Raw genomic sequence first — 259 nt, forward strand, 5'->3', positions numbered from 1 at the left:
CAAATATTGTAGAATGTATGAAGCAATAAGCAATACCTTATCGTTATTATTTTATTAATTTATTATTAATATTGTGCTATTGTAATAACGATGAAGCCCTTTTCTTCTTCCATATACAGTACTGTACTTTATGCTTGCACTGTACTTAAACTGGCTCAACTTTGATATGACAAATGTTTCTCATGTTGTCTGTTTTATTTGACATTCATTGTGGTCATCAGATGAGCGGGACAAACCACAAATGCCATTTTATACCTCA

This window comes from Entelurus aequoreus, linkage group LG22 (genome assembly GCF_033978785.1).
Source record: "Entelurus aequoreus isolate RoL-2023_Sb linkage group LG22, RoL_Eaeq_v1.1, whole genome shotgun sequence".
Classification (NCBI taxonomy): domain Eukaryota; kingdom Metazoa; phylum Chordata; class Actinopteri; order Syngnathiformes; family Syngnathidae; genus Entelurus; species Entelurus aequoreus.